Source organism: Mytilus californianus, unplaced genomic scaffold (assembly GCF_021869535.1).
Source record: "Mytilus californianus isolate M0D057914Y unplaced genomic scaffold, xbMytCali1.0.p SCAF_2, whole genome shotgun sequence".
NCBI classification, from domain to species: Eukaryota; Metazoa; Mollusca; class Bivalvia; order Mytilida; family Mytilidae; genus Mytilus; species Mytilus californianus.
This window is the reverse complement of record NW_026262668.1, coordinates 71,294,359-71,313,160: the sequence shown is the minus strand read 5'-3', so window position 1 is coordinate 71,313,160 and position 18,802 is coordinate 71,294,359. Positions and strand designations below refer to the sequence as shown.

At 32.1% G+C, this 18,802-nt stretch overlaps 1 protein-coding gene across 6 annotated transcripts in view; it reads left to right on the top strand.

Annotated features, from left to right (window-relative positions):
• Positions 1-13,934: 13,934 nt before the first annotated feature.
• The window catches only part of LOC127728052 (cytosolic phospholipase A2-like), a 60,776-nt gene continuing 55,908 nt past the window's right edge, over positions 13,935-18,802 (top strand). For 5 of the 6 annotated variants that reach the window (XM_052235233.1, XM_052235227.1, XM_052235226.1 and 2 more), the window contains exon 1: positions 17,656-17,901. The gene's annotated coding sequence lies outside the window, so the exon portion shown is untranslated. Of the gene's footprint in view, positions 14,153-17,655; positions 17,902-18,802 lie in introns of those variants that run through there. The other variant, XM_052235228.1, reaches the window with a different exon arrangement.

Below are 18,802 nucleotides of genomic sequence, written 5' to 3'. Positions count from 1 at the left end.
TCTCGTCCATATTGGAAAAAGTCCTTATGATCTATAACGTAAATATTCTGTTAATAATCAAAATTTCACAACACACACACATACTAACACACACCCAAACATACAAACACAACACATTTGTGTGCTCTATATCTTTAAAAAAAAAAGCACCAGCCTGTGGCTTGAAAACAAAATAGTTTTCACTTATTAGGATTTTGTTGGGTTTTTTTTTATTAATGCATATATATAAATTTAAAAATATACTTTCTTTTGAATGAACAATTGATTTTATTGGTATTAATATTGATTTTGTTATCAGTAAATTAAAATCAAACTAAATATTATTTTTATATACATATGCACATCCATGGCTCTACAATCTGTCGATACCTGTATCTTGGCATTGCACTAGGTCATGTTTTTCTCTGACTGTTAATGACGTCTTTACACTAAATCCATTGGATGTTGGATGTGTACTGATTGATATTTTAGTCTTAGATGCATGATTTTTTAAGCCCTTTCCAACTGATTTTTATAGTTTGTTCTTATGTTGTATTGTTACACCACTGTCCCGGGTTAGGGGAGGGTTGGCGCCTTCAAACTAGTTTAACCCCGCCACATTCTGTATGTGCCTGTCCCAATTCAGGAGTCTGTAATTCATTGGTTGTTGTTTGTTGCTGTGTATCATATTTGTTTTTCATTTATTATTTTGTACATAAATCAGGCCGTTAGTTTTCTCGTTTGAATTGTTTTACATTTGTCATTTCGGGGTCTTTTATAGCTGACTATACGGTATGGGTTTTGCTCATTGTTGTAGACCGTACGGTGACATACAGCTGTTAACTTCTATGTCATTTGGTTTCAGATGGAGAGTTGTCTCATTGGCAATTATACCACATCTTCTTATTTTTACATTTGACTTTCGATCAATACAAATTAAATAGTGTACCAAACTATATGTTATTAACAGTTCCCTTTTAGATGAAGCTACTGTGATCTGTTGAAATGCTTTCAACACTACATGCCAAAACAAATTTGCAAACGAATTTCAAGACAAAAAACAATAAGTCTTACCTATATAGTCGTCTAGGGATATCTGATCGACGGCTATTGATTTTATATTTTATCAACTTAACTAGAAAAAAACAAAACAAATGTAAGTGAGACTTTATAACTCCCATATATTTGCTTAAAACTATACAAACCAAATCAAACATAATTATTTATGTTTCTTAAGCCAAACAAAACAAAAATTGTAAGAATTAGCACTAATCCAAATACACAACGTAACACGTTTTGATGCCGAAGGATATTTTTTTTTTAACTTTACTCTCTGATTTTTTTTTTAATTAATCACTTTGTTGATGACAACAGTGACGGCCTTGGCTATTGAAAAACCTTCTGGTCCTTAAAGACGAACTATCGTCATTAAAGTCTTTTCAAAATTGTTTTCAAAACTAATCTAAAACGAAGACAATTTCGGCAACAGTTAGTTGGTCAAATGTAAGATTTCGTTTTTGAATAAAGAATAAAAAGGGGGAAATCAAAGAATTACGAAAACTTATTTCTGTTGAATAAGATAAGAAAAACAATATGAACCACCTACAAATACTAACGTCTCGTGTTTCGCTTGTAACTCAAATGGATATTTCTACGTTTTAAGTCTTATTAATTTCAGTGGTGATCGTACTGGCATACCAAACAGATTTAACATGTTTTTAAAAGTTTTGCGGGTATGAATTCCTACACAGGCGAAATAGTATTTTTCTTTTTCTTATTTTTTTACGGAGGTTATTATATGTTAACTCGGATTGCATGTGAGTCGGCCGAGTAAAGACACAATAAACGCCTCCTAAATAACATTTATAACATAATGTGTGCCGAATAGTGTTTACAAAATAAAAAGGTTTCGGAATAGCAAACGTGAAATAAGTTATTATTAGATATCTGAAATTCTTAGTGCAAAGTTGGAATTTGCGTTTCCTTTTTTAACACTGAATTTTGAAGAAAAAAAAGAGAGTAATTGTCCTTTGCTCTCTTAGTTTTTCCTTTTTGTTGAGCTCTTTCATTTTTCGACAAATTTACTAGATTGTTTTTTTATAAATTAGAATTAAAAAATTAGAATTGCAATATTTAGAAATGATAGGTATTAACTTTCTTAAACATAATGATTATTTACAATTTAAGTATACAAATGAAATTAAAAGTACACGTACCGAGTACGTATTAAATGAAATTAAACAAATACAGTTTAAATGTTTAACTCCTTGCATTAGTTATTGCCCTTACGTGACGATTCTTACCATTTTTTTTGGTGTTTATGCCTATAATTTTGAAACAATCATTCTGATTCAAACAAACAATTCTCTGAAACTGACATTATGAAGATGCATAATTTCTTGATTGACAACATATTTGTTACGTTTGATGGACTATGTTGAACGCATCTATCCCATCGAACTTAAGATAAAGGATACAACAGATGCAGTTAAGTCTGCCGCATATTTTGACTTACATCTAGAAATTGACAATGGGGGTCGGTTGAAAACAAAACTTTACGACGAAAGAGATGATTTCAGCTTTCCAATTGTGAACTTTCCATTTCTATGTAGTAACATTCCAGCACCGCCTGCATATGGAGTATATATCTCTCAGTTGAAACGATATTCCAGGCTTGCATTTCATATCATGATTTCCTGATAGAGGGTTGCTACTCACAAGGAAGATGATTAAACGAAGAGTTCCAAGTGGTGAAGTTGAAATCATTCCTTCATAATTTTTACGGACGCTATCACGAGCTGGTTGACTGTTATGGAATATCTGTTTCACAATGAGGACGGATATGTTCCTATTATTGTAACCACAATCCCGTCCTCTTTTCCCCGAATTTGACCTACCGAATTAGATTTTTCAACGGGTTCGTACTTACATGAGCAACACGAAGGGTGCAACATGTGGAGCAGGATCTACTTACCCTTCCGGACCACCTGAGATATCCCCCAGTTTTTTGGTGGGGTTCGTGTAGCTCAGTCTTTAGTTTTCTGTGTTGTGTTTTGTGTACAGTTGTCTGTCGTTTAGTCTTTTTCCTTTTTCGCCTTGGCGTTGTCAGTTTATTTTTGACTTATGAGTTTGAATGTCCATTTTGTGTCTTTCGCCTCTCGTTTAGTAGACAGAGAGAAATTTAGAGAGCAAAATTGATCCACAAGGCAAGGTTTACAAATGAGTTGATATTGCTTAAATCGTTGGTTCGCCCATTTATATGAGCAGTTGGCTTTAAATGACAATTATTGCCTTTTTGCGTTTTTGCTTCTTATTTAAAAAACCCATAATAGATATAAAAAGACATTATATGAATAGGAAAAATTATCAGCAAGCCAGTTCAAAAATATTGTGGACATGTCTGAAATCGTCGGTCGACTCCTTAAAGGGATTATTGGCCCTAAATGACTATTTTTTTTACCATTTTGTTAAAGCCAACCCATAGAAAAAAAAAAGATAAAAAACTATAAACAGCAAAAATTATAAGCAAGACAAGATCTGCAAATATTATCTACATGGCTTTAAATTGTCGGTCGATTCTATATAGGAGTTTTTTTACCTTTTATGATGATTTATTTACTCTTTGTTTGCGTTTTTGATTGTTATCTTTAAAACTATAACGGATAGAGAGATACTGTAAGCATTTGAATGATCAGCAAGACTAGACCTCCAAATGAGTCTGTATGGCCGAAATCGTAGGTGACTCCTTATATGAATTAATGCCCTCAAATGACGATTTTCGCCTTTTTTTTTTGCGTTTCATAAAAACTTTAAATGGCAACAGTGATCAACAAGACAAGATATACAGATAAATAAAAAGGTGAAAATCGTTGGTCGACTTCTTATATGTATAATTGCCCCTAAATGACGATTAATGCCATTTTTTGCGTGTTTTTCTTATTTTCTTAAAAAGCAAAATTGACAAGGAGACACTAGAAAAGGAACAATGATCAGCAGCACAAGATCTAAATAGTTGTCAATATGTCTGAAATCTTCGGTCTATTAGTTATAAGTGCTATTGTCCCTAAACGACAATGTTTACCGTTTTGACCAGAACTATGGTTGATAAAGAAAAAAACTAAAATGATCAGAAAGACAACACCTATGAAAAAACGATCTTAGTCATGACTGATATGATAGTCTTTAATGTTGAAAAGGTACATAGATCAAGGTGATCGACACATGCTTTTTAGAGCCTTTAGTTTATTCTACTCAACTGATTATTCTCCTTATAAATTTAATCCTCTTTACACTCTAGGCTTTTGGTGGTGTTTTTGATACTTATGACTCCCTGGAACCTCCGGTTAAATTCAAACAAAGACTTTACCAACATAATTCCAGCTCAATCTTTAGTTTTTTTTATCTTTGAATTGAAAGTCAAATATCAACATGCCAACATTGTTCTCTTAATGTCGATAGTGTTCCCTGTTGTTACAGTTTATTTTTAAGTATGTACAGTTTACACATTGGATTTAAAAGAAACCACTTAGCCCATTTTCACACTAATTGTCTTTAAAAACAGAGAGAAATTATGTTTACGTAATTTAATCTGTTCAGCTAAATGAAACAGTTCTACAATTTTATTTCCAACGTCAATTCATAGACAGGACTACTCTTCCCGGTATGTCCAAAGTAGTGTCACGACCAGCTTCACAGAAATGAGCGTACACAAATTCCTAATCAGATTTATGTCGTTACATTTTGAAACAGTAAGAGATTTTTTTTTAATAAACCACCTGAAGTAATTTCTGGCTTACAAGTGTGCGTCTGTTTTTTTTTACATTTCTTGGAAAAAAGGATATAACTTGCATAACTATCCACCGGCATGGGTTTTCTTTAATCCGAATTAAAATTGAATTCAAAACGCAGTTGTAAATTTCTAACAGCTGCTGAATTTTGGAACATTTTTTTAAATTTTGTCTGTCTAAAGTGATGTTTATTTATCATACAGATATTCATATATTACGGAGTCTATTTCTGTGGAAAGGCCGGATTGATGACATGTTTATAGAAAACGCTCCATTATCATTCAAACAAATCTTTTAAGCTTAGTTTTCTGAGTCTGACATGTTTTATAGTCTACTGTTCTTCTTTTTTCTTTTGATTACAATGTTATCTGTCTTTTTTGTTTACTTTTATATACTTTATTAGTATCTCCCCATGTAATGCCATTATTAAAAAAATACATAGGAAATAAATTTTGAAGCTAGAATTAACAGAAAAGTTAAAAAAAGTCACGATTTTAGAATTATCTAAAAAAAAAAAGCAATAATAAATTGATTAAATATCAAAGGAATTCCTTTCCCTTTGTTCATCACATACGAGAACATGATGTCAAACTGTTTGAAAGTATTACGTCAGATACCATGTAACAGAATGCTAACCGCATATATTAAAAGGCCAAGAAATAATATCTGAATGGCAAGGAAAATGAATATTATCCTTTTATCATTCTAACCAGTTGTTTGTAAGCCTTTCGAGAATGTAATACAAGTTGTAAGTTTTCTCTTACATTTGATATTAATATGTTTCCGCAAATATTTCAAGTGTTTTACGTACGGTTGTTAACTTTAAATGAAATTTCAATCTTATCGAAACCGACAGCACATGTCTAATGAAACATAACCGCATACATTTACATAAATTTGTAAGATTTATTCGATAATGGATTCTTCAAATCATTCAGCGGATGTTATGTGGTTGTTATCATTTTACCAGTACCCGATATCGCCTTACTCTATATGAGATTATGCTTATGGCGTAAAAGTGTTAGAACATGCCAACATATATATGTTAAAATATCGTATCCGGCTGCTCTTCCCATCTTATTCTATAAAGATATTTGAATATCTCGTCATATGCCCACATTGATTATTTTCACCTCCTATAATCACATTCAAGGAGAATCTGGTAATTTCTGTATTCACACTTTGTGTTTTTCGGCCCCTTACTTGTTGAGATTCTAAAAATTATTGACTTTTTAAGACATGAATTGCAATAAAAATAAATGATTTCGCGATTTATACTTGACATACGTGAGGACACATACTGGCCTATGGACCAGGAAGAATATATGGTGTCTTCAACACAGTAGGTATAGTGTCCGGCTGGGATCGTGTGTTTCGAGTGATTTCATCGGGTTTTTTCGAATGTGACCTCGTTTTTTCGAGTGAATATGATCAAAAATGTAAACAAACAGACATCCATTCTGGTCAGACGTAAAAAATGTGCTAGAACTACACAAGATCATACAAGGTTAATAAGTACTCGTGATAATAAGATATTATCAATCCTACATTATTTTGTTTTAAAAACGTTTAATTTAGCCTTACAATGCTTTATTCCAAAATATAAATTTTTATACACATACCAATACAAACGTCAAAGTAAATGCATACATGGAATCTATATATAAACTTAAATATACAGACACTTTTCAATTTTTTTTGTTATTGCATAGGGAAATTTTGGAGAGTAAATTCATTTTTAAATGTCCGTGTTTTTTCGAGAGCAGGCCGTGTTTTATCGAGTAAAAAAAGAACAAAATACCTATGGCTAAAAAGGTAATATGTCCTTGCATTTACGTTTAAAAACAATGAAAAGGTTCAAATAAAATACTTTTCAAAGCACGAAACCGATGCATTAACCCAGTTTCATAGTGCTGCATTAACACGTACATTTCATAAATTGCATCGTACATTTGTTTATATTGTGGTTTGCCATGTCTTATAATTTACATGGACACCAGCATACGTATATGTGGATAGATCAAACATGTTTGCGCCCATGTTCATTGTATTCAAACCGCACAGATTTACGTATGTTTTGATCGATCCAACATGCCCCCCCCCCCCCCGTGAAAACACGCCAACGCCCACATAAACGTGTTGTATCGATTCACACATACGTATACCGATGTCGATTTTAATGTGGAACAATCTTCGTGTAAGTGTACCGATATGGATTTCATACTAACTGTAAATATGTTTCGTGATGTAAAGAATCTTTATGTGAGCACAGACATGTTGGATTGAGATGTATGTACACATAGTGTGTAAAGCGGTAAATGTGTGTGTTTTTTTTATATTCTAAATATTTCATTTACTATATGATGGTAATTTTGTTTTTATCGTTCAAGAAATGGAAAGCAAAAACAAATAAAACTATATGATGCTAATTTTGTTTTATCGTTCAAGAAATGGAAAGCAAAAACAATGTTCAAATGCTCCTACTGTGAAGAGGAGTCTGATCAAGCGTATGCTATGCTTGGTCACACAGAAAAAGCACCATCATAGCTTCCTTTCTATTAATGCTCTGTTTAATGGTAGTTAGGATGGGAATATTTAACAAATTATATGGACCGTCAAAGGATCACGTATTTTGCCAGGTTAGATTCTTTACCTGGTACAAGATATTGCAAAATGATTTTTAACGAACTTAAATTATCAAAAAATGAATATTTAATCATATAAACTGCATATTCCAGTCCACTTGACTAGACCATTCTATACATGGAAACGTTAATATAAACACGTTTAATAAGTTTTTTGGTATTGAAGCTTGTAATAAGCTTAAGTCCGAAATCCTTGAAAAGCGAAGAATCGATGTTTATCGTTCATTTTACCTTACACAAGCACGACAATCGTATTTATCAAAAGTAGATGATTTTTGGGCCTCTCGTCTTAAGTTCCAGGCTAGAACAAACTGTCTTCCATTGAATGGAATTAACTTAATTTCCTGACCTTCATCTCGAACGGCCTCTATTATAGGACCGACCTATTAAATTTATAGTTTAATTGTTCTCGTCCTGAACATACATGAAATATTTGCCACTGGACGTGAAGCAATCAACAATTAATCATCTAAAATTGTCCGTTTATAAATTAAAAAAAAGAATTGATAAGCTTAACCTTAGATGGATTTGGGTATTTTTTAGGTCCCTTTTGATCAAACAGCTCTTCAACTGTTTCGGTTCTTTACATTTTCGGCTTTAAGCGTTCCGGATGAAGGTAAATCCAGAAAAGCGCCTCGGACGCATGAAATCTTTAAAGTGTTGTTTTATTCTTTATTAGATATTCCATTCTATTCAATTCAAATCTCATTGTCAATGGGAAATAGAACATGGGTGGATTAAGTGTGTGTGTGTGGTGTTTTTTTTATTATTATTGGATTTTTAAAAATTTTTTTTGGGGGGGGGGGGGGAGTCCTCTTTTAGTAGAATATTTGTGTTTTTATTGAATTATTCGGATTTTTTACTGCTATTCCGTAGTTTTGTTATCCCCATTTTTTTTAAACTCAGGGGTAATATATATCAGTCATAAAATACATTATTGACTGTAAAAACAAAGGTAGCATGAAATGAAATTGAAAAGATTATGAGTTCCCTATACTCGGTTCTAGAGACTGTTTCAAAATGGACTCGATGATTTCTTATATATCATAATATTGCAAGGTTATTGTCAACTGTTTTCAGTACAGAAAACTAGTTATTAAATCTAAAATGGTTAAATTTGATCAACATTGTAATATGTTTTTGTGACTTACTGGGAATATATAATATTGTGCTTCACTAAATTATAGTTTTAAACTAGAAAAGGTCAGTTTTAAATGCAAAAAATTCCTTCTTTCTTATTCACATTTTCTTTGAAAAAAAACCGGACCGTTTGTTAAAAAACCAGGACGTTTTAAATGTTGCTCTTGAAAAAACACGGACAATGTAAAACGCTGAATTTTAAGTGAAATTCAAAGAAATTGTGCGTAGTTTGTGCTCAAAACATGTTTAATATTCAGAATAAGATGAACAATCTTGAATAAAACTATTATACCTGCGAAATAATAGTAAATCGATCTTATCGCATGTAATATCACTCGAAAAAACCTGATTTTCACTCGAAAAAAGTGGACTGATTCACACGAGAAAACAAGATCTCAGCCGGGCACTATACCTACCATGTTCAAACTATAAAAAAATATTAAATATTAAACTGACGAGTCTCAAAAAAAATTAATGTACAGGAAATTATTGAACCAATGCATGCATATATATATATACTAAGCTTAGTCCTATATGCACGTTTTTTTACATTTATTACGAATCTATAATGTATAATCGACAAAAAATATTTCATTCGGTGAGTGTTGATCGCAAGCTCATTATTGCACAAGTTAACCGGATCGTGACATTGATAAACAATCAACACAGAAGCTTCCGAAGCTACACAAATCACCTTACAAATATAGATTTATTTCGTCTTCAAGTCAATGTTCCACTACTAAATTGTCTATTCTACTTACTAGTACACTTGGTACAATCAAAAACCTGATAATAAATTGTTCACATAAGGCCTTTGAAAATGGTGGAATTAACTACTTTTGGGGTGTCAAAAACTCGTTGGAAGTACTTGATAAATTGCATGCATATATTGGTGATTTTGAATCTGTTCAAAGTTTAGATTTTTCTACCCTATATACCTAATTAAATGGGCATTTAAAAAGTCGGAATGCGAATACATATGTTCAAACTCTTTTAGGTCATTTTTTAGTAGCAACAAACAAAAGAGCTATGTCAATTGGACATGCTTTGATACTATATCTGCCCTTGATTTTTTACTTGATAACATTTCTGTTCGCTTTGGAGATTCCGTATATCGTCAAGTTATCGGAATTCCAATTGGGACTAACTGTGCACCACTTATTGCGGACCTGTTTTTGTATTGTTATGAGTTACAATGTATGACTAAAATCAGCAAAGACCCATCGAAACAACATCTGATACAAAAATTTAACAATATTTTTAGATATTTGGATGATATATTGGCTCTCAATAATGACAACTTCAGTATGTATACTAAAGAAATTTATCCTGTTGAACTTACTTTAAATAAAGCTAATACTAACAATGACCACTGTCCTTTCCTCGATCTTGATATCTATATCATTAACGGGAAGGTTACTACAAAAAATTATGATAAAAGAGATGATTTTTCATTTCCTATCGTTAATTATCCATTTTTAGATGGTGATGTTCCCTTGTCACCATCTTATGGTGTTTACATATCTCAACTTGTACGATTCGCTCGTGTATGTAACAACGTATAAGATTTTAGCGAGAGAAATTTATATATTACTGAAAAATTATTACACCAGGGTTTTCGATATCATAAACTAGTCAAAACATTTACTAAATTTTATCATCGATATAAGGACATCATTCGTAAATATAACTCAACATGCAGACATATCTTATACGTTCGGGTATTTCGCATCAAATCTTTTATGGTAATATTCTTTACAAAGCACAACAATGTCAGTATTCACCTCAAAAGCTAACAAAACCTTTAAACAGACTTATTAAGAAGCTTAGGATATAGCTACGATACTGTTGTCAGGTCATTAAAAATTGCATATTTTGGCTTTAATATTGATTCACTTATAGGGTCTTTGCATCGGAATCAAACATATTTATTCTAAAACCAGTTGTTGGCATGACACGGGTTATGTTCTTCTCATATATTTTATGACGGTATAATACTAAACCCCTAAAAGGAGGGATTGTGCCTGATATTCATATGATGAAGACATAATCTTTCAATCAGTTTAATTGAGGTCTGGAGCTGGCATGTCAGAAACTGCTAGTAGTCTGTTGTTATTTATGTATTATTGTCATTTTGTTTATTTTCTTTTGTTTCCTATTTTGACATCGGACTCGGACTTCTCTTAAACTGAGTTTTACTGTGCGTACTGTTGTATGTTTGTTTTTTTGCGCCTGTCTTAAGTCAGGATCCTCTGGCCTTTGTTAGTCTTGTATCATTTTTAATTTTAGTTTCTTGTGTATAATTTGGAGTTAATGAAATAGTATACATATTTGTTCAGGGGCCAGCTGAAGGACGCCTCCGTGTGCGGGAGTTATTCGCTGCATTGAAGACCCATTGGTGGCCTTCTTCTGTTGTCTGCTCTATGGTCGGGTTGTTGTCTCTTTGACACATTCCCCATTTCCATTCTCAATTTTACAGAAGCACGTGGAGCATGTAAAAAATAAGTAAATTGAAAGAGCGATGTTAATTATTTTTTTATATTTTCTATGCGTTCCCATGTGTTTAATAAACTTTTCAAAAACTGTTGTTAAATGATTTTTGGGTTATTAATTTGTTCTTGTTACTATTTACCTTCCAATGCACGTTTGTTTAGTATATGAGAAGACAAAAATTCCATAGCAGAGCAGTACATTTCGGAAGATTTTGGTAAGATAATGGATTTTCTTTCACAAGAAAGTCCATGTACACTTGTTTTATACTACAAATTAGCCATTTAAGAATTGAATGCTTCTCTTTGTAAATTCATTGGGGTGTAAAAGCGTTGACCGAAGTACATTTTGTATGAAGCGCGGAAGCGCTTCATTCTAAAAATGTACGCACGGTCAACGCTTTTACAACCCTACGAAATTACTAAAAGAAGCATTCAATACTTATAATTACATTTTTTCGCTATGATCATGAAAACACGATTACTATCATTTTTTTCTTTAATTTACCTGTGCACTTTATTGTGGAAACGTGTGTCATCATGTATGTTACAATTCATGAAATTCAATTTGAAATGAAGAATGACGCGAGATTGCTGTTAGCCAATCAAAATAACGTTTAAAAATGAAACATACATCTAATGTAATTATTCAAGTACATAAAACATATTCAACTTTTTTTAAGTTTTAAGTTTCATATGACTTTAAATTATGCCGACAAACAAATTACAGTAGGTGTTTTTATAGGAATGATCTGTTTCCGTGTTCATTTAAATAGATGCACTTTTAGCTTAAACAGTCGATTTGTTTTTCACGTACAATCTCTTTCCCCACAATAATATCAAATTAGCATACTAAACTTTTGCAAACATTTTTAAAATAAAAATCATATGAAACAAAAATCAACCAATAAACAGAAAAGTATAAAATTTTCAGGCAAGTCATTTCTATTTGTAAAGTAATTATAACAAAACTAAGACTACTGTAATTGTATTTATAATGAAAATTGTTCTTTACTATTTATTTTCTATTGATCATTTATTCTATTTACAGTTTCTCTGTATCTTCTATACTAGTAGTTTTTGCCCAAAACACAAAAAAAAGAAGCAATTACTTCCATAAGACAACTTACAATTTCATCTATGCAGACATATTTGCATATCTTGTCTTTTGATAATTTTTGCTTTTAGGGTTCTATCTATCTATTACATTTTCAAAATAATAGACGATAACACAAAAAATACTAAAATTGTCATTTATGGGCAATAACCCCTATAAGGGGTCGACTGACGAGTTTGGCCATGTTGTCTTATTTGTAGATCTTGTCTTGGCGATCTATGTTGCTATTTAAATTTCAATCTACTTTTTTATAGTTTTCAAGACAATAGGCAAAAACGCAAAATATTTGTAAAATATGTCATTTAAGGACACTAATTTATATAAAGAGTTGACCGACGATTTCAGCAATATCAGCTTATTTGTAGATCTTGCCTTGTGGATCGCTTTTGATATTTAAAGTTTTTCCCTATCTATAATAGGCAAAAACGCAATAAATTGGTAAAAAATCATCGTGTTAGATCAATAACTCCAATAAGGAGTCGACTGATGATTACGGCGAAGTTTGTAGATCTTGTCTTATTGACTATGTTTGTGTCTATCTATGATCTATAAGCAAAAACGCAAAAAAAAAAATGTACAAAAAAAATTAATGGTCATTAAAGATCAATGACCCCAATAAGGAGTCGACTGACAATTTCGGCGAAGTTGACTTATATGTAGATGTTGTCATGATGATTGTTTTGGTTAATCAATGTGTCTATCTATCTATTATAGTTTTCAAGATAATAGACAAAAAGCACAAAATCTGGTACAAATGGTCATTAAAGATCAATAACTCCAATAAAGAGTCGATTGACGATTTCGGCGAACTTTGTAGATCTTGTCTTGCTGATTATTTTTGTTTTTTTTTTAAGTGTCTATCTATCTATTAAAGTTTGCAAGATATTAGACAAAAGCACTAACAAAATTGGTAAACACTTCATTAAAGGGCAAAAAATCCAATAAGGAGTTGACTGACGATTTCGGCCATGTTGACTTATTTGTACATCTTGTGTTGCTGTTAATTTTTACTATATCTAGTTTCTATCATCATAGTTTTCAAGATTATAGGCAGGAATGGAAAAAAGGTAAAATTTGCCAATTAAGGACAATAACTCCTATAATTAGTCGTTTGACAGTTGTTGTTTTTGTTTGTTTTTGTAAATGGGCAGTAGGTAGATCTCAACATTCTGAACATAATTGCCCAGTCGAATTTTCTGTATCTATAGCGGTTTTCATGACAATAGACAAAACTTGGATTTTACACCTATATTCTATTTTTAGACAAGTTGGTTGGCAGACGGTGTCATCGGACGCATATTTTAACTAGATACCCCAAAGATGTTTTTGGCGAAGTTTAGTTACATTTGGCCGACTAGTTTAAATGAGAAGATTTTTGTAAAAGTTAACAGACGACGACGACGGACGACGGACGCCAAGTGATGAGAAAAATGAGAATAGCTTCGCATACGGTTATTTGAATTTGCAATTTTAATTTTGGAAGAAGAGAACACTTAAATGCTAATTTCAAAATGGTTGTAAATCTCTTAGTTCCAATTTATTCACTGTTTTCTTAACACTTAATCTGTTGGTATAAAATTTAACCTATTTTCTACTTAGATTTCAAAATCATTGACAAAAGTTAAAAGGAAGGAATATATATAGTATTTATTGATTAACGACCAAGTTAAAAAAGATCCTTTAATTATTATTTATTATATATATAGTTCTAAACAAAAGATAGGGCACGTGAAAGATCGACCGATAGTTAGGGGTGATAAGTTTAACCCATAATATTTATTGAAACAGTTAGAGGTAAGTCTAAGGATGCCTTCCTCGAATTCTTTTTAAGAATATTCATATCTCGAAGGACAACAAATGAAATTGAATATGTGTTGTTTTGACATTTGCGATCATATCTTATTATAAAACGAGGAGATGTGATGTGATGTGATTCCCAATGCGACTTCTATCCACCAAAGTCCAGTGTTTCTCGAGATTACTGCCAAATTATCGGTAAGATACTTCTATTTCACGTATTTATAAAATTTGACATTAATAAGATGAAAGTAATCAATATTAAATCATGCGAATCAAACGAAATGTAGGGTATACATCTACCAGACAGCAATTACGTCAAAAACAAACAAAACAAAAAAACAGTTAGAGGACAAGATACAACAGACAGGTGTCTATACATTATATCAAGCTTTAAATCATGCCAAGTCTATACAAGTTGTGAATATAAATTTTACAATTTCATATATAGACCATGGAAGAGAAATGTGTATGGGTAACAAGGGTAAGGGGATGGTTGAGCGCCCGCAAAAATGTCCAACCCCGCCACATTCTGTATGTGCCCGTCTGTTATTCAATGGTTGTTGTTTGTTGCTGTATATAATACTTGTTTTTGGTAACTGTTTTCTTAAATGAATCAGGCCGTTAGTTTTTTACATTTGTAATGTTGGGGCCTTTTATAGCTTGCTATGCGGTATTGGTTTTACTCATTGTTGAAGGTCGTACGGTGACCTTTAGTGCTAACTTCTATACGTTATTTGGTCTCTGTTCGAAATTTGTCTCGTTGGTGATAATACCATATCTTCTTATTCTTTTAAACTTGGATTTGTCCTTTATATATAGTGTAAGGTAATTTTCTGTAAAGATGGGTTTTTTTCCGGATGTCGAAAAGTTTTCATGGCATTATTAAATGGCATTAGGGCCTGTGATTAACTTGCAGAAATAGTGTCATAAAAAGCTATTTCCAACACAACTCAGATATGATTGATAAACTCCCTATACTTATATTGAGTTTTATAAACATTTATGACATGGCAGTAACTTTGCGTTCTTGGTAACTTTCTTGTTGTTTTCCAACACCAATTAAAACGTACAGATTAGCCAATGTTTGAAAAATTTATTAAGCACATATTTCCGTACGTATGCGTAGTACTGAAACAGAACCAATGAACGATTTAAGTGCAATGTCAAAGATAAGATCCATTTATAGTTTATACGTAAGCGGTTAAAAATAATAAGCATCGTTATAGCGACAAAACCTGTCGTCATTTGAATATAGTAAGTCATTATATCAACGTAAAATATAGTTCAAACTGACAAAGTATGTCATTATAACGACAAAACCTGTCATTGCAACACCGACAAAATATGACATTATAACGACAAAACATTTCTTTTTATTGATAAAATATGACATTATAACGACAAAATGTCGACATTTATACAAAAACATGTCGCTACGTCGCTACAATGACATGGTATTTTTAGATTACGATATAAAAACGAGATGGAAAAAGGGAGATACCAAGGGGAGAATAAAACCTCAGTCAAAGAGTGACCGACAAAATCATGACAAAAAAAAAACGAAAAAAATAAACGACAAAAAGACGAACAACAGTCTACAAACACTACATAAGAAACTAAAGACCGAGTAACACGAACTCTACAATAAACTGGAAAGGGGGATATCAATTTCTGCTGGAGGGTATTCATAGTCTGCTGCGACACCCGGCGTGTTGATCATGGTAAGTACAAATTTGGTGTTAGGTCTCATTCAGTGATGTCACAATCAAGTGAAAGAGGACAGGAGAATGGCTATGACAATTGGAACATATCCGTGGTCATCTTTGACACAGCTATTCCATAACGGTCAACCACCAGCTCATGACGGCGCCCATGAAACTTCCATAATATTCCATGACATCACATGCCTACCAAAGTAGGGGTATAATTAGTTCTTTATTTCGTTCATCTGTTAGTATACAACATCAAAACCAGTGACTTGATTTCAAATAAAATTTTACAGAATCTTTCCTACAAATGTCAGTGTGCACCTTTTATTATATATTTTTTAACAAAATGATTTTTTGCATCCTCTTTTTATATTTTGTATCCTAAAACACCAGCTGATGTTCAAAAAATTATTACATAATCTTTCTTACATAATTCCATTGTGCGCCTACATTCAATATTTTTTATCCAATAGACTATATGGTTCAAACAGTCAAACATGTAACTATGTTACTTCTGTCTAAGTCGACTTTAACCGTCTCGGTGGTCTCGTGGTAGCGTGTTCGCCTCGAGTGCGGGAGGTCGTGGGTTCGAACCCCGGCCGGGTCAAACCAAAGACTTTAAAATTGGTATGCGTTGCTTCTCCGCTAAAACGCGGCATTTAGGAGTAAGAGAAAAGACTGGCCGGCTCGGAGTCAGAATGATGTGTCCGGGGAAGGTGACATGTCTTCCTGCAGACTGTTATCTTGCGAACTAGCACGTTCAAAAATCCGGCTCAGCGTGTCGGTCTAGTACAAAGTAGGGTAACTATTCATATTACATTAACATGTTCGCGTCCTGAATATGCATACTAATTTGCCGCTGGACGTTAAACAGTCATCCACCATCATCATCTTAGTCGACTTAAATCTATACTTAACAACAAAAGAAACGATACACGGCAATGCATTTTAGCTATATATTTTTCATTGAATAACAGTTTTTCCTATTTATTATATTTTATGATATAAGATCGATCTTTATCTGAAAATAACGTAAATAAAGTATATGGTGTATCACTTCATAACACAAATTCACTACCCGAACATGACATTCAAAAGAAAAGGAACTGTGCATATATTGCCTCCACATTTAAAAAAAAGGCGTCATTTTGGTCATATTAAATTGATTAAAAAAATTAACATGACCCCGTGATTAACCCTTATCAATACCTTATATCAATTATAATTCAAAGGTATTCTTTTTGTGGAAGCCATCTTGAAAATGGCGAAAGTCGCGGTGGCAAAGTTTTTCTTATTCAGTAGTATTTGAAGATATCTTCTGGCAAACTGCATGCCTGTATCACTAGGTGAAGTATTTTGTCATTGTTCAGTTTTTTCCTTGTCGCTAAATTCCTACTGTATGAACTTTTTACTTGAATTAAATCGGTTATGATATCTGTGAAAATGTTGCAAAAACTTTATATTCCTTGTAATCGCAAACAAAAAAGTATCCCCATCTCGATTATACTTTTCCCCCTAGTGAGTGATATCAGGGTATAAAATAAATAGAATTATGTCCATACATTGGAAAATTTTGCATACTTAATGATTTCAGAATCCCATTGTTGCTTAAGATATAGTCTAGGCAAGCATCCTCATTAGTAGCATTCAAACGTATAATGCTAAAGTCATTAATAATGGATCCATTTCAATTCAAGTAAAACGTTCATACGTTAGGGTATATCGTATATAGGTAATACAAAATCAAGCATGTCAAATATCCGTTATTAACGTTAACAAAGTAACATATGAATCAACCTTCTACCCACCCTCTTTTTAATCGATAAAAAGTAGACCGTTGATCAATGTATCATCCATAGATACACTTACGTTCTCTATTGACCATTCCAACAACAAATAAACAATTCGACGGAAATACATGTAGTCATTTTACATTTACGAAAATAAGCTTGCTCATTCATGTGGAATTAACAGTTTAGTTTTATTTACCTTCGTAAATTTAAATTGGAAGATAGGAACACGATAACATAATAAAGTAGTAAGATCTGTTTTTGGTGATTTTGTGTCTTGATTATTTTAGAGTTTAATAACAGTTTATCAACCAAATAGGACTTCACTTATTCAGGATGGTCTCACTGGTGTGGAAAAAGTGATGTTATATACGGAGATGTTTGTTTAAACTCAAATGTTATTTGTAGGAATATATATACGAATTATTATTGGGAAATCCGTCAGGTAAATACTGTTTTTATTATTTTTATTATATTTTTGACCAAGAGAATAGCATACAACTTCTTTTAATTTACGACTTGCGAAAAGTGAAATAATAACTATAACGGTAATATTGATTATTGTAAATACAGGGTATAAAAACATAAATTATAATAGAAAAGAGAATTGCATATATTGAATTTAACTTTGATCAATAAAGAATTTAAATAATTTCGAAGAATATCAAAACTTGTCACAATTATGTTGATGTTCATGTTTTGATGTCGTGTACTGTGTTGACATATATCCTACTGTCCCCTAATTTATACATGATTATCTATATCAGCTTCAATGTATCGCAAAAATTAAATGTTTACACAAATTTAACATTTCAATCCCAAAATTAGTATACTTTGAGCTACATTGAAACCAATGATAATATTTTTCGTGACTTTATCGTGCATCTCTAATTTGACCCCCGTTTGTTTGGTGGGATTCATTTTGCTCAAACTTCGTTATCTGCGTCGTGTTTTTGTGGACTGTTGTTTTTCTGGTCATAATTTTTTTCTTTGATCATGGTGTTGTTTGTTTTTATCGACTTTTTATTTTTGGTTCCCCCATCCCCCTCGTATCTTCTCCCCTTATAAAGAACTACATAAAGCTTATAATTCATTTTCTACTAGAAAACAAAAGTTAAAATTCTGCCCTTTGGTCGGTTTGTTGTCTCTTTGACATATTCCCCATTTCCATTCTCAATTTTAAACATACAAATTCAAACATTGTGTAGGCACAAACTCATTAACAATAAATGGTTAAGAACTATTGCATATACATGTATAATAATATTAACAGACTAGGTAGAATCATCGGAACAGTTCATACTATGTATGTTTCATATAATTAAACTATTTATTTTTATATATAA